Genomic DNA, 16441 nt, shown 5'->3' with positions numbered 1-16441 from the left:
CCTTCTTAGGGCTACAATAACGTTATACTTTTTTTTTTTTATTTGCAGCTAGTACCATATTGTGAGGAATTTGCAGGGGGACTTGCTACCGTTGTGTTTAGCTCTTAGTGACACACATATCCACCTCAAACACCAAAGTGGGAAAATTTATTAGGGGTTTGATTTCAATTAGGCACAGTCTGCCATTTACTTTTTATTTTACGTTTATTTTTTTAATAACTCAGTGTCATCTCATCTGGCATAGTAGTGTGCTTTCATGCTTGGCTAGAAAATAGCCATAGGAGAATCCAAACGGCTTACTTACGCCTACAGTAGCGTTATATATATTTGATTTCTGGTTGATCTGCTGGTGGCTGTACTTGCTGCAGTGCATCTACTAGCAAATTGTGAGCAATTTGTAGTGAGACTTGCGACCGCTGTGTTTTGCGCTTAGTGACGCACATATCCATCGCAAAGACCGAAGTGGGAAAATTTATTAGGGGTTGGATTTCAATTAGGCACAGTCTGCCATTTCCTTTTTTATTTTACGTTTATTTTGTTTAATAACTCAGCGTCATCTCATCTGGCATAGTAGTGTGCTTTCATACTTGGCTAGAAAATAGCCATAGGAGAATCCAAACGGCTTACTTACGCCTACAGTAGCGTTATATATATTTGATTTCTGGTTGATCTGCTGGTGGCTGTACTTGCTGCAGTGCATCTACTAGCAAATTGTGAGCAATTTGTAGTGAGACTTGCGACCACTGTGTTTTGCGCTTAGTGACGCACATATCCATCGCAAAGACCGAAGTGGGAAAATTTATTAGGGGTTGGATTTCAATTAGGCACAGTCTGCCATTTCCTTTTTTATTTTCCGTTTATTTTTTTAATAACTCAGCGTCATCTCATCTGGCATAGTAGTGTGCTTTCATACTTGGCTAGAAAATAGCCATAGGAGAATCCAAACGGCTTACTTACGCCTACAGTAGCGTTATATATATTTGATTTCTGGTTGATCTGCTGGTGGCTGTACTTGCTGCAGTGCATCTACTAGCAAATTGTGAGCAATTTGTAGTGAGACTTGCGACCACTGTGTTTTGCGCTTAGTGACGCACATATCCATCGCAAAGACCGAAGTGGGAAAATTTATTAGGGGTTGGATTTCAATTAGGCACAGTCTGCCATTTCCTTTTTTATTTTACGTTTATTTTTTTAATAACTCAGCGTCATCTCATCTGGCATAGTAGTGTGCTTTCATACTTGGCTAGAAAATAGCCATAGGAGAATCCAAACGGCTTACTTACGCCTACAGTAGCGTTATATATATTTGATTTCTGGTTGATCTGCTGGTGGCTGTACTTGCTGCAGTGCATCTACTAGCAAATTGTGAGCAATTTGTAGTGAGACTTGCGACCACTGTGTTTTGCGCTTAGTGACGCACATATCCATCGCAAAGACCGAAGTGGGAAAATTTATTAGGGGTTGGATTTCAATTAGGCACAGTCTGCCATTTCCTTTTTTATTTTACGTTTATTTTTTTAATAACTCAGCGTCATCTCATCTGGCATAGTAGTGTGCTTTCATACTTGGCTAGAAAATAGCCATAGGAGAATCCAAACGGCTTACTTACGCCTACAGTAGCGTTATATATATTTGATTTCTGGTTGATCTGCTGGTGGCTGTACTTGCTGCAGTGCATCTACTAGCAAATTGTGAGCAATTTGTAGTGAGACTTGCGACCGCTGTGTTTTGCGCTTAGTGACGCACATATCCATCGCAAAGACCGAAGTGGGAAAATTTATTAGGGGTTGGATTTCAATTAGGCACAGTCTGCCATTTCCTTTTTTATTTTACGTTTATTTTTTTAATAACTCAGCGTCATCTCATCTGGCATAGCAGTGTGCTTTCATACTTGGCTAGAAAATAGCCATAGCAATAGGATAGCATCGTTTGGTTTTAAAAACTAAAAAACACAAAAAAAAACAAAAAACACAAAAAAAAGTTAAAAAAAAATTAGTTATAACTCTCATTTTCAAAATGTTTAACCCGAGGGCTAGGGGTAGAGGACGAGGGCGGGGACGTGGGCGTCCAACTACTGCAGGGGTCAGAGGCCGTGGTCCTGGGCGGGGTGAGACACCACCTGCTTATGAGGGAGCAGGGGAACGCCGCAGAGCTACACTCCCTAGGTTCATGTCTGAAGTTACTGGGACTCGTGGTAGAGCACTGTTGAGGCCAGAACAGTGCGAACAGGTGATGTCGTGGATTGCCGACAATGCTTCGAGCAATTTGTCCACCAGTCAGTCTTCCACGCAGTCCACCCATGTCACCGAAATCGCCACTCCTCCAGCTCCTGCACCTCAGCCTTCTCCCCCCCAGTCTGCCCCCTCCCAGGAAAATTTGGCATTTGAACCGGCATACTCTGAGGAACTGTTTTCTGGACCCTTCCCACACTCACAAACCACTTGTCCGGTTGCTGCTGAGCAATTTTCCGATGCCCAGGTTTTCCACCAGTCGCAGTCTGTGGGTGATGATGACCTTCTTGACGTAGTGGAAGAAGTGTGTAAAGAGGTGTCCGACGATGAGGAGACACGGTTGTCAGACAGTGGGGAAGTTGTTGTCAGGGCAGGAAGTCCGAGGGGGGAGCAGACTGAGGGATCGGAGGATGATGAGGTGACAGACCCAAGCTGGGTTGATAGGCCGGGTGAACACAGTGCTTCTGAGATGGAGGAGAGTCCTCGACCAGAACAGGTTGGAAGAGGCAGTGGTGGGGCCAGACGGAGAGGCAGGGCCAGAGCTGGTGCATCAGCGCCAAATGTGTCAACTAGTGAAGCTCCCGTGGTGAGGGCTCTTGCGGCGAGGGCTAGATTTTCAGAAGTCTGGAGGTTCTTTAAGGAAACACCGGATGAACGACGGACTGTGGTGTGCAACATTTGCCAAACCAGGATCAGCAGGGGTTCCACCACTACTAGCTTAACTACCACCAGTATGCGCAGGCATATGAATGCTAAACACCCCACTCAGTGGCAACAAGCCCGTTCACCTCCGGCCGTGCACACCACTGCTCCTTCCCCTGTGTCAGCTGCTAGTCAGCCCCCTGCCCAGGACCCTGCCACAAAATCCCCATCGTCGCCTCCACGATCCTCCACAGCATCCACCAGCGTTCAGCTCTCCATACCCCAGACGCTGGAGCGGAAACGCAAATATAGTGCAACCCACCCGCACGCCCAAGCCCTTAATGTCCACATCTCCAGATTGCTTAGCCTGGAGATGCTGCCCTATAGGCTAGTAGAGACCGAGGCCTTTCGCAACCTCATGGCGGCGGCCGCCCCTCGGTATTCGGTCCCCAGCCGCCACTACTTTTCCCGATGTGCCGTCCCAGCCCTGCACCAGCACGTGTCAGACAACATCACCCGTGCCCTGACCAACGCCGTTTCTGACAAGGTCCACCTGACCACGGACACGTGGACGAGTGCTGCCGGGCAGGGCCACTATATATTGCTGACGGCACATTGGGTTAACTTGGTGGAGGCTGGGACCGAGTCTGACCCTGCGGCTGGTCATATACTGCCGACGCCGAGGATTGCGGGGCCTACCTCGGTCCAGGTGTTTCAGGCCTACTATGCCTCCTCCTCCTCCCACACCTCCTCCACCTCCTCCTCCGAACTACCATCCGTGGGCATGGCGCCATCAGTCGGTAGCTCTAGGCACAGCAGCAGTGCCGTCGCTAAGCGACAGCAGGCGGTGCTCAAACTGCTGAGCCTAGGCGATAAAAGGCACACCGCCCAAGAACTATTACAGGGCATCACGGCGCAGACTGATCTGTGGCTGGCACCGCTGAACCTGAAGCCAGGCATGGTTGTGTGTGACAACGGCCGTAACCTGGTGGCGGCTCTGCAACTCGGCAGACTGACACATGTGCCATGCCTGGCCCATGTGTTAAATCTGATAGTTCAGCGTTTCCTCAAGACATACCCCAATCTGTCAGATTTGCTCACGAAGGTGCGCCACATCTGTGCGCATTTCAGGAAGTCCAGCACAGATGCTGCCACTCTCAGGGCAGCGCAGCGCCGCCTCCAACTGCCCGCTCACCGACTGTTGTGCGACGTGCCCACGAGGTGGAATTCAACACTGACCATGTTATCCAGAGTTTACCAGCAGCGCCGAGCGATTGTAGACTGCCAGATGTCAACTTCCACCAGAACTGGTAGTCAGGTCAGTCAGCTTCCTTAAGTCTACAATGAGGAGTGGACGTGGATGTCTGATATCTGTCAGGTGCTGAGTAACTTTGAGGAGTCAACACAGATGGTCAGTGGCGATGCAGCCATCATCAGCCTCACCATCCCGCTGCTTGGCCTGTTGAAAAACTCTCTGATCAGCATGAAGTCGGAAGCTTTGCGCTCGTCACAAGAGACGGGGGAAGAAGATTCCCTTGTTGATAGCCAAAGCACCCTTAGGTCTGTTTCTCAGCGCATATCGGAGGAGGTGGAGGAGGATGAGGAGGAAGAGGAGGAGAATGTTGGCGAGACATAAGAGGGGACCATTGTTGAGTCCTTCACTGTTCAGCGTGTATGGGCAGAAGAAGAGGAGTTGGAGGAGTTGGAGGAGGAGGAAATGGACAGTCAGGCCAGTGAGGGGAGTGAATTCTTACGCGTTGGTACTCTGGCGCATATGGCAGATTTCATGCTAGGCTGCCTATCCCGTGACCCTCGCGTTCAAAGAATTTATTCCAGCACCGATTACTGGGTGTTCACTCTCCTGGACCCACGGTACAAGCAAAATCTTTCCACTCTCATCCCTGGAGAGGAAAGGAGTGTGAGAATGCATGAATACCAGCAGGCCCTGGTGCACAAGCTGAAACAGTATTTCCCTTCTGACAGCGCTAGCGGCAGAGTGCGTAGTTCTGCGGGACAAGTAGTGAGGGAGAGTAGGCGAGCAGGCAGCTTGTCCAGCACTGGCAAGGGTACGCTTTACAAGGCTTTTGCCAGCTTTATGTCACCCCAGCAAGACACTGTCACCTGTCCCCAGTCTCGGCAGAGTAGGGCTGATCTTTACAGAAAGATGGTGAGGGAGTACGTATCTGACCATACCATCGTCCTAAATGATCACACAGCTCCCTACAACTACTGGGTTTCAAAGCTGGACATGTGGCACGAACTGGCGCTGTACGCCTTGGAGGTTCTTGCCTGCCCTGCCGCTAGCGTCTTGTCCGAGCGGGTTTTCAGTGCAGCTGGTGGCATCATCACCGATAAGCGTACACGCCTGTCGACTGACAGCGCTGACAGGCTGACGCTTATTAAGATGAATAAAGCCTGGATTTCTCATAATTTCCAATCTCCACCAGGTGAAGGAAGCTCAACCTGAATAATTTATCCACTCCTCCTCCTCCTCATTTTCCTCCTTCTCCTCCTCTTTGTACAGTAAAGCAGAGGAAACTGGCTATTTTTTGACAGGGCCCACTGGCTCTAGCTATAGTACTTTATGCATTTAATTTTTCTGGAGGGCCACCGACCCGGTCCTCTGTTTTAAACAATTTTTGGGAGTGCCACATACAGGCACTCAATCTATTCAATTTTTCTGGAGGGCCACCTACCTGCTCCTCTGGTTTGAAAACTTTTTTGGACTGCCACATACAGGCACTCAATCTATTCAATTTTTCTGGAGGGCCACCTACCTGCTCCTCTGGTTTGAAAACTTTTTTGGACTGCCACATACAGGCACTCAATCTATTTCATTTTTCTGGAGGGCCACCTACCTGCTCCTCTGGTTTGAAAACTTTTTTGGACTGCCACATACAGGCACTCAATCTATTTCATTTTTCTGGAGGGCCACCTACCTGCTCCTCTGGTTTGAAAACTTTTTGGGACTGCCACATACAGGCACTCAATCTATTTCATTTTTCTGGAGGGCCACCTACCTGCTCCTCTGGTTTGAAAACTTTTTTGGACTGCCACATACAGGCACTATCCAAATTAAATTGTCTCCATAGCAGCCTCCACACGTTGTCTCCATTGCTACCTCCAAAAGTCGTCCATATAGCTGCCTCCATACATCGTCCCTTTATCAAACGAGGTGTGTCAGGCAGAAATTTGGGTTGTTTTCATGGATTCCACATCAAAGTTGTTAACTTTGTCGCCACCCAGCTGTGTTATCCACAAAATATACTGGCAAACTTTTATCATTTACCAATATTATTTCAGCGCTTCTTGCGCTTCTGTTTACATTCCCCTCACCCGCCATATCCTAAACTTATAAGAACGCTACTACACTTGATCTTATACAAAAGGTTCTTAGAAGTGCTGTTTGGGGAGTAGCCTAGAGACAGGGGCTTGGATTGGCGAAAGCTCGCCTGGCAGCGGAGCGCCAGCTCCATGCCAAGATCCAACTAACATAGTTTTAACTGCAGCACCTTTAATCTACTACTAGTTCACTGCCTCCATACATGGTCCCCTTATCAAACGAGCTGTGTCAGGCAGAATTTTGGGTTGTTTTCATGGCTTCCATGTTAACTTTGTCGCCACCCTGCTGTGTAATCCACAAAATATACTGGCAAACTTTTATCATGTACCGATATTATTTGAGCGCTTCTTGCTCACCTCCTTTGGTTCCTCTCTGCCACCCATTGGTTTGAAGCCTGAGTCCATTTAGGGTATGTCGCCATGCCACTCTCTAGCCTGCCGCTGCTGCCTCTGCATGCCGTCCCCTATAGTGTCAGGGTCAATTATTGGATGTTTTAGATGCTATCTAGCTTCATTCTGTCACTCTGTCATGGCCATGCTGTTGCCCATAGTTTTGGCATAATGGTGCGATTAAGCAGCCTCAGAGGCCTCCATGCATGCTGCCCCTGCTGTTTCCTGTCCATTTCCGTGGTGTTTCCATCCTTTTCTGAGGTTCCCAGGTGTTTGGCCAAGCTTCCCTGTGCAGAGCCTTGGTCCCCTTGAAAAATGCTCGAGTCTCCCATTGACTTCAATGGGGCTCGTTATTCGAGACGAGCACTCGAGCATCGGGAAAAGTTCGTCTCGAATAACGAGTACCCGAGCATTTTAGTGCTCGCTCATCTCTATTCATGACCCTTTAAGAAAAAGGAAATGAGCAGGCACCCTACAAATCAGGATGTAACTAGATAGAGAGGAGGGAGAAGATGTGACTTGAGAACTTGGCTCTGGTGCTTCATTCTCACCTAATCTAATCCAAATGATAGTCCCAAATCTGCATGCAGCGGGAGCAACTAACTGGATGTGGAGCCTTCATGATTTGTATGCTGAATGTGCATCCCTTACCCTACATCCAACCAATGGTGGAATTTTCTTATTTTTCCATCCATTACTTACTTGAAGGTGGAGTTATTGGAATAACTTCCTAAGTTTAGATGTCAATGCAGGTAGAAGTTATGAGAAGTAGAGAAAAAAGGCTAAATAATGTGCAGAAAGATGTCGGAACAACACCACCAGTGTTACATAATCCTTAACATAACCTTTAATTAAACAATAATTATTGACCAATGATACATTCCTTTAAAGTGGCAGTACGCTACCTTATCTTTTTGGACCTTGTTCAGCTTCAGACTGTATGCTGCAAGTGCTTGAAAAGTGCTGCTATGTGCTTGAAAAGTGCTGCTATGTGCTTGAAAAGTGCTGCTATGTGCTTGAAAAGATTTTCCCATATTTACCAGAGATAACACTTTACATTTTGCTAATCTCGCCAATACAACTTCAGAGCAAAAAATGGGGTCACGTTTTGTGTTAAACAGTCAAATAAGTTATGTTCCCTTATATCATGGACACTTGCTCAGGCACGATGACTGAGGTATCCCCCTCCAACACAGGCTGAGACATGTTCTGCTCATTGTAACAGTCTGGAAACTCCCAGTGCCCTTCAGTCTGATTAGCATAAATGTAAACATTGATTTTAAAAGGAAAAAGGCCATGGATACCAAATATAAGTAGATTACGACAGTCACAGTGCATCATACAATGAGTATTGTATTACTGAACTGTATATTCTCTTATTGCAGATAGTGGGTTTCTGGTAGAGTAGAGGTAAAATATTGTACTTACAGGCGGTCCCCTACTTAAGAACACTCGACTTACATACAACCCCTAGTTACAAATGGACCACTGGACATTGGTAATTTATTGTACTTTAGTCCTGGGCTACAATGATCAGCTATAACAGTTATCACAGGTCTCTGTAATGAAGCTTTAGTGTTAATCCTGATTCTTATGACAACCCAACATTTTTAAAATCCATTTGTCACAGAGACCAAAAAAGTTCTGGCTGGGATTACAATGATAAAATATACAGTTCCGACTTACATACAAATTCAGCTTAAGAACAAACCTACAGACCCTATCTTGTATGTAACTCGGGGACTGCCTGTATATCTAATATCGTATTGGATGTCAAGGTCTTGTCCTTTTAATTATGAAATATATCTTAAGAAACACACAGATATAGCAACTACTCATAAGAATTTTACCATTCCAAAGCTTGTTATTCTATATTATTGCAGTATCTCTATCATGGGTTTCTTATCTTCCCTTGCTTTGAATTCACCTCGTGACTTCCATGTGAATATTATCTTGTATAAATATGGGTGTCATTTAGAAGAAATTACTTTTGTACATACTTACAATTGTCTTAAGCCAGTTGTCCAAGAGAAAGCTTGTTCCGACAACCTTACTCTGTGTGTGGAACATAACGGACCAAACCTAGAATTGTACGAACATGGGCAAGCTGCCTTAGTAATATAAACATTTTGGTATATGTGCTGTATTTTATTTCAGGCTAGGGCAAAAGGCAGAATAATCTTCTAAAGTAGTATTTAAAATATTCCAAGTTCAATTATCATGTGTTACTTGTTAGTTGTGAGAATTTGTTACACATTTCAGGAAATTCCGCAAAAGGAAAAAAACTACAGGGCCTATAATTAGTCATGGTTACCAGAAGTCAATTCCTTTCATACAACACTCCCACCCCCTCCATTACCAAAACTTTACCTTTACAGCTTCAAATGCTGAATCTTGGAGGCAACACACTGGACATTTCATGGCATAAATAGCTCTTTTTCATTATTTTGGGTTTCATGGTGTTTCTGATATTGGTCATACACATTAGTTATACATATAACTGTTAAGAGCAGTTGATTCATCACTGATTCTGCCCGGGGATGGCATTCCAGTCTATGACAAAAGGTTTAAGTCCAGAGTGACATAATGTCAGGAAGCATGACATTTATATCCTTTCAGGATTCAGTAGAATTGTCCAAACATAAAATAGAAAACTGTGAAGGACCATGTGCTTCTATGTAAACCATAACTAAGATGGCATTACACCAAAAAAGTTATATGTAGCAACAAACCTTATTTAAATCATGTTAAAACAGAATGTTAATACAGAAACAATGTTGGTAACTGATCTCAAAGGGCTTGTCCTACTTCCTTAAAATTAAAAACGAACTTAAGCCATTTATAGGTCTGGATTAAGTTTTTGGAACATTGATCACCATCAAGTTTGACCCTTATCAGATTGAAGTGTTTGTTTGGGTGCAGGTGTCCTTTGGAGCCCATTATTGGCCTCAGAAGTAACCTGTACAAACCGGACTAGCAAATGTTGTTTTTCTTATTCACACACATTCCCCACTTTGGCCCACATGTATTAAAGTGCTTGCACCAGTTTGCTCTAAACTTGTGTGACATTGCACTAAAACGAATGTGCAAACTACTTGCACATGTACTTATACAGTGTCTGTGCCAGTTTTGTGTTGTGGCTGCACTGCATCCGACAAGACAGAATAAATGTGCAACTAAAGGGGCGTGTTAGTGCTTAGTTGGAGTTTGCGCCACATTTATTACTAATGTGCGCCACAATTCTGCAGCATGCACAAAGTACAAGTATCAAAAAATTTGATTGAGGTCACTCCCCATTAGAAGACACAAGTGTCCAGTTACAAATAGATAATTTAATACAATGTGCCACGTTTAATAATGTGCTTGCGCCGGTTTTCTGTGTGACTGTCCACTAAAAAGTTGGTGCACTCTGTCTGGGCAGTGCAGGGAGTGCCAGATTCATGAAAAACGTGCGTCAGAAATCTTGAATCCACTGCAGCCTGCACACTGCACAGACAAACAAACTGCATTTAGTGCTAGTGTTAGTGCTTAGTCGGACCATGCATAGCACAATTCTGTCTAATGTGCACCACAATTCTACAACATGAACAAAGTGCACCAAGAAAATGGTGCATACTTCCAGAGCATGTATCTGGTGCACCCTGCACACTTCACAGGCAAACTGCACACTGTTTTTGATAAATGTGGGCCACTACCTATATCCAGTGGGGGAGATTTATTATTAAGTTTCTTGTCTTCTTTTGGTGTTGTTTTGGCGCATCCTCCTTTTGCGGCAAATTGTGCTCCAACGTGCACCAAATTGACATGTATCATGCAAGATAGAATAACATCATCTATCTGGCACATTAAAAACTGGTAGCGAGCACAAGAAACAAAACCTATGATAAATCACCCCTAGTGTGTGTATGTGTGTGTAACCATATGATTATGGGGCTGTGCAGCATAAATAATATTTTTTATTTAGATTTTTAATTAATTTAACTGGTAATACTGAATTGTCATTCTTTATCAGGGAAAGTGGCAATATTATTATAGTCTTTCTTTTATGTTTTATCCTTCCTGTTTGTATCTCAATTTGCACATTTGTATCCACCTTTTCAGTATTTAATGTAGGGGAGCTCCAATTCTTGACGCACCAGTAGATTGACTTTAAATTTTATATTGTGCAAACTAATGTGCATATGTAGACAAAGTCTACTGATAAAGTGTTCCATGCTTATACTATATGAACAGTGTATTAGTGCTAAATAGTAAACAAATGTACCTTGTCATAAATTATCGTATGATATCCATTTATTTTTTCTTTGTTATATAAAGTCCTTCTATGTAAGTTCAGGTCAATCGTAACATGTTGGTTAATTATGCATCAGTTCTATTTGCATTGCTCTATAGTTCATATCCTCAAGATAATACATGAAATTGCTATTTGTTCTTGCACCTTGTAGAGTTTATACTGACCTTGAGAATAAAAAGTAGTGGTCATCTACTAACTTCCAATGAGATATTTCCAACCAGACACACCTCTGCATCGCTGGTTTCTCACCGGTCTGGCTGGTTTATTTAACTTTGTGATAGACTCTTATACACAAAAATCACTACAGAATTATAGTAAATTACAGTATTTTACATATGGTCCTTGATATGAGACAAATATAGTATTACAGAAGATTTGATAAGTCCAACCTATAATCCTACAGTGTTCATTCAGAGTAAATATTTGTACATTGTAAAGTAATTGTAAATTGTAATTAGATTGCCCTGTAAAACTGTGGCTTAACTTGAAGCTGCTGGTTCTTAAACTATAATGTCTCATTTCTAGTACTGGTCTGTTTATTTGGGGACAAGACCCCTTATGGCTCCCTAAAACCACCAAGGCCACCCTCGCACTTCAAGTTAGGCCATTGAAGGCCTATCTTGAGCAATTCAGGTAACTTTTGCAAATACAATCATTTTATTATCTAAGCATTAAATTTGAGCATTCAATTTTCTTGCATCACAGATTCCAAAAGGTTTTGACATCCTGTTCTGGTTCCATTACTTCAAGGTTTATGGCTGCAGAAAAATACTGTAAGGGAAGGTAGTGTTGTTACAGTAAATCTTTACAGGCAAGCTGTGTATGTCATCTGTGAACTTTGTAAAGCAAATGCATTTTTGTCACAGCTACAAATTTTATTTTTCTGTTTTTCTATTATCTGTGTTTTTGCTGTGTTCTTTGGTGGAGGAAAGGTAAAACTGGAGAGAAAAATACAGGTTGTTATGATGAAAATGGCACGTTGCAGAGATCAGCAGCTGCTGGCCTGTGACCTGTGGTCTCTCTAGTCCTTCTCGTAGAGCCGGCAGGTCCATCGCTGATGGTCTGAGGCTGAATGCAATTAAAGTTGCTTAACCAGTTTACATAAAAGGATGTTATTTGCATAGGGACAGAGAGTTCATATCATTGAGGTCAAGAAAGCTAGGACACTTTTTTTGTTTTATCTCTTGCTGTTATTTGGACTAGCTACACATGTCATGTTTTTATTTCCCAGAGCCACTTTAGGCCTTGATAATATAATTAATAGTAATAATAATATGGTATGGCTTCAGGACAGGGTACCCATATACAAATATGGGCATAACTCTTCCTCTACATGCCTCTGATATTCTATAGAGACATAAAGTGATTTTTTTCGGATTTAAGAAAAAGTGGGACATTCTTCATCACATTTCACATAATTTGATGGCGTACCTAATAAGTCAACAAAACTTTGCTAACAATAGAGCAATGTGTACATGAAGAATAACCCAATTTCTGGCCATTTTATGACATATTTTGCATTGTTTACCCTCTGCAGACTCAGTTCAGAAAAAAAAGTCAGATATGTAAAGCTGCAAATTTTATGAGATAATTTTAAATGTTTAGTATTTGCCTGTACTTTGATGTATCCAGAGTTTGTTGAAAAGTTAATGACAGATCTACTATATCTATCTACAGATGAATATATATTGTATGGATAACAGTTTTGCTACACCTAAACATTACATCTAATGGAGTTTTTATAAAATTTTATGAGGTCCAAACCTGATGTTGTAATGGAGGGCCTGACTTGCAACCTCTCATCTTGTTCATGTCAAAGGTTAAGGGAGCGGTTGACATTAGGGATCTGTGCAGACCAGCCAAGTTCTTCCACAACAATCTTATTGAATCATGCTTTGATGGACCTTTCTTTCTTCCCCTGTATTGTGAAACAAAAAAATTACCTTCCACAAGCTATTCCCACAAAGTTGAAAGTACTTTTCCCTATAAAAGATTTCTAACATCTAACATTCACCACATCGCAGTCAGATAGGTAACGTTTCTCACCATACACCAAACCCAGACTTGTCCGACAGACTGACAAATGGCTGAAAGTAAAGTGGCTGTTTATAGATATATTGTGGAATTATGTGCCAATCTTTGCATCATATCCTAATATCTTATAACCAGGTAACATAATCAAGATTTGTCACTTCACAGGACATGATTCCATTGTCTAGTGGAAACATTGCAATTTTGCTTGGTGTTATAGGGCTTGCTAGAGGTCAACAGAGACGCACCATGAAGCTTCCAACTCATGTTAAGGCCAGAGGTGGTTTGAGTTAGCATTGGTGACCTCCATGCAACATGAGCCTCAACACTTACATAGTTTGCCACTTTATGGCTTAGTTGTTGTGCTCCCTAAATGCATAAACTTTTCAATGATAGCACTCACAGTTAATTGTACAATAACTGGGATACTAATTTATATAGTTTTGTTACATCTTAATACCTTTACCAAAAATAGTCACCATAATCCATAACTTTTAAACTTCAGTGATAGAGCTGTGTAAGGTACAGGCGGTCCCCTACTTAAGAACACCCGACTTACAGACCACCCCTAGTTACAAATGGACTACTGGATATTAGTAATTTACTGTACTTTAGCCCTAGACTACAGTAAATAGCTACAACAGTTATTATAGGTGTTTGGAATTATGCTTTATTATTAATCCTGGTTCTTATGACAATCCAACATTTTTAAAATCCATTTGTCACAGAGACCAAAAAAATTCTGGTTGGGGATACAATTATAAAATATAGAGTTCTGACTTACATACAAATTCAATTTAAGAACAAACCTACAGACTACTGCCTGTATAAGGTTCTGTGGAAAAAGCTCATTAATCATTGATATTATTTTGAGAACTGTAAGACTCTGTGATCACTTTTTAATAAAATATTTATTGGTGGCAAACTGGTAAAAAAGTACCAGCAAATATACTAACAGTTAACAGCAAGTTAAAAAGCCAGATAAATGGGAAGAGCAGATCAACAATTGCTCAACAATTCTGCTGGTGACTTGTCTCCTGCGGGAACAAAAGATCAGTTGTGTAGAAATTGAACATACCCTATTCATCTTTCTTTGTGTGAACATACAGGTAAGCTATCCATACAGTTTTGTTAGACGTATACAGGCAGTCCCCTACTTAAGGACACCCGACTTACAGACAACCCATAGTTACAGACGGACCCCTCTGCCCACTGTGACCTCTGGTGAAGCTCTCTGGATGCTTTACTATATTCCCAGACTGTAATGATCAGCTGTAAGGTGTCTGTGATGAAGCTTTATTGATAATCCTTGGTCCAATTAAAGCAAAGATTTTGAAACTGCCTGTATACAGTATATACCCCCTCAGCTGGGTGTTTGTTTTAAATTGTAAGAATAATAAGGGGAAATAAATTTGCTGCTAGATACTCCTGGAATTGGCTTACAAAGCTGATATGGCATGTATTACATAGACAGATATTCCTGCATGGATTTAAGTACCGGTATGTAAAATCTGCATTGTATTACAAGTTCTTACATACATGGGCAGATTTACTTACCCGGCCCATTTGCGATCCAGCGGCGCGTTCTCTGAACAGGATTCGGGTCCGGACGGGATTTATGAAGGTAGTTCCTCCGCTGTCCACCAGGTGGCGCTGCTGCGCTGAAAATCATCTGAACGCACCGGAATACACTGAGCTGGATCAGGTGAAGGTAAGCGCTTCCCAAGCGACACATTTTCGGTTTTTAAATGCGGCGGTTTTACCGAATACGTCGAGTTTTCGTTTGGCCATGCCCCCTGATTTCCGTCGCGTGCATGCCAGCGCCAATGCGCCACAATCCGATCGCGTGCGCCAAAATCCCGGGGCAATTCAGGTACAATCGGCGCAAATCGGAAATATTCGGGTAACACGTCGGGAAACCGCGAATCGGGCCCTTAGTAAATGACCCCCACAGTGTAGTAGAGTGACAATTATACATATGTCAATTTACTATAACAGATTCTGGGTGTAGAATTCAACCATTTCAAAGCCCTTTTGGAGCAACAAAAATCCAGTTTAAAACCACAACAGAAAAAAATGGCTGCAGAATTGTGTGTTGCCAATTTATGAGTTGACTGACAACGCTATTAAAAATGATGATATTACAAAAGAAGGGATTCTTAACAGTTTCTTGGGCAACTGGTACAGTACTGCAGCAATGGGGTATCTTCTTGGATTTAGTACTGACATGTCCATATATACTTTGTTACTGTGTATTAGAATAACTGGCCTTAACACAACGGGGGTTATTTACTAAGGGTCGTGCTGCTTTTAGGGGATTACATGGCTTGCACAGTTTTTTAAGAAGTGTATGTGCTGGGATTTAGGCGCACAACCATTTTGTGGTGCAGCTGCGCTGGCTTTCATGCATCACAATTTAGGGAGCGTGTCATTGTATGATCCAACTGATTCGGACTGAGCACGGGATTTAACTTTCAAATTGTGTCGCAAGCCCAAGCACTTAGATGCACCACTAAAAAGATGGTGAACTGTGTCGGACCTGAACGGGGAAGCAACACATGCACAATATGGGGGGCACAATCTTATGAATTGTGGCAATATGCATTGGAGTCGGACAACCCCTGGGGACGGGGTAAGTAAATGTGCCCCATTGACTGATGTGGCTCATTGCTAGCTGCTGCATTGTCATTATTTAAACTGACACATTGCTTCTGCTCCCATGTAATACATACCAATATGGAAGAACTGATGCTAGAAATGATGGGGGAGAAAATAGTAATGTCTTTCTTCTTCAGAACTCTATCACATTTCAGTGCACTGGAACATTTTATTTCTAAAACTAACCATTGTTTAGTACAGTAGTAATTTAAAACAAGCTTTTGGTTTTCTGTATGTTATATAGATGGACTCCAGTACATTTTGTTCAGAGTGAGTTATCACACTGAGCAGTCACTTTCTCTTTTGCCACACCTCTTAGGAGACAAGCCTACTAGATCCATGCTCTAATGTGTTTGTTTCCCTGGGGCACAAAGTACAAATACTTATCTCACATGTAGTAGAACTCGTTGTTTCACTCCACGTGTATAAAGTCAGGCTCAGCACAATTTCTTGTCCACATTGAGCAGTCTACAGAGGAGCTCACGGTATGTATCTTCTGCATTCTTTGTATATGTCAGTCTTCATTCATTCATCTAATTCTTTTGTGAATTCTGTACCAAGTACCAATAGCAGTTCTTAGCTGATGTCTAGTCCTGTGTTAACAAAAATAAAAGTAAATATTTAGACAAACCTAGAGGCTCTGCTTGTTTTAGCCAGGAATATTGGTGTAAGATATAAGTGCGCAGTCAGTATTTTCTATAGAACATGTCTGGAGAATTCCCTATTACTATAAAATCTACTGTTAAAGTTTTATTAATTATTTTTTTAAGACTTCTCAGTTTTTTCATGCATGTGATCCCTTGGATTAGGGTCTGACAACATAAAACTGCTGATGACTAAGTAAGTAGAGAGC

General features: G+C 42.5%; 1 protein-coding gene across 4 annotated transcripts in view; it reads left to right on the top strand.

Moving 5' to 3' along the window:
- Nucleotides 1-16441, top strand: part of PC (pyruvate carboxylase) — a 325659-nt gene that overhangs the window by 43132 nt on the left and 266086 nt on the right. The window contains exon 1 of one of the 4 annotated variants that reach the window (XM_072117871.1): nucleotides 11651-11672. The exons of 2 other annotated variants lie outside the window; for them this stretch is intronic. The gene's annotated coding sequence lies outside the window, so the exon portion shown is untranslated. Of the gene's footprint in view, nucleotides 1-11650; nucleotides 11673-15993; nucleotides 16074-16441 lie in introns of those variants that run through there. One more of the 4 variants, XM_072117870.1, reaches the window with a different exon arrangement.

The sequence above is a fragment of the Engystomops pustulosus genome, chromosome 7 (assembly GCF_040894005.1).
Source record: "Engystomops pustulosus chromosome 7, aEngPut4.maternal, whole genome shotgun sequence".
Lineage (NCBI taxonomy): Eukaryota > Metazoa > Chordata > Amphibia > Anura > Leptodactylidae > Engystomops > Engystomops pustulosus.
Note: the sequence above shows the minus strand (reverse complement) of the source record. Positions and strands in the feature narration are given on the sequence as shown.